We start from the raw sequence: 600 nt of genomic DNA, 5'->3' as shown, positions 1-600 counted from the left end.
CCTCTAGTGATAGATCTATATAGAGGAATCAGGACCTCCTTCCTCCTGCTGGGGACCCCTCTAGTGATAATAAAGATCTATATAGAGGGATCAGGACCTCCTTCCTCCTGCTGGGGGCCCCTCTAGTGATAATAAAGATCTATATAGAGGGATCAGGACCTCCTTCATAGGATTATTTTTCTATATACATTGTTGTGCGTTTAGTGACATTGAATTGCAGTTTTTATGGTTCTGACTAATGACAATCACATGACGAGGTTTCCAGGCCGTAGATGAAGAGGGTAAAGCTTTGTCTCGGAGAAGAATGAGATGTTCTAACATTCTTTATTTCATCCACAACTTGGAAGTAAAGTTTTAGCTCCGCCCCCGCCTGCGCTCTCCCGGCACGGAATGTTTAAGGCCGTGACACACTGCAGGCGAAGCAGCGCGGAGCGGTGGGCGCGCTGCCTTTGCGAGCAGTGTGTCATGTAATTTTCTCCTCGGCACCTCCTCTGGCGAGAGCTCGCAGAGCTGAGCGTGCCGAGATGAACAATTTCAACTTCAGCCAATCGGCTCGCGCCTTTATAAACCGCCGCGGCGGGATGCGACGTCTGTCCGGTT

At 49.7% G+C, this 600-nt stretch overlaps 1 protein-coding gene across 1 annotated transcript in view; it reads left to right on the top strand.

The window, feature by feature from the left end:
• Window positions 1-600, top strand: part of HDX (highly divergent homeobox) — a 38,610-nt gene that overhangs the window by 21,632 nt on the left and 16,378 nt on the right. The gene's annotated exons all lie outside the window — the stretch shown is intronic.

The sequence above is a fragment of the Nanorana parkeri genome, unplaced genomic scaffold, assembly GCF_000935625.1.
Source record: "Nanorana parkeri isolate BGI_ZX_2015 unplaced genomic scaffold, ASM93562v1 scaffold3309, whole genome shotgun sequence".
NCBI classification, from domain to species: domain Eukaryota; kingdom Metazoa; phylum Chordata; class Amphibia; order Anura; family Dicroglossidae; genus Nanorana; species Nanorana parkeri.
The sequence above is the reverse complement of the archived record's forward strand: the minus strand, read 5'-3'. Positions and strand labels throughout refer to the sequence as shown.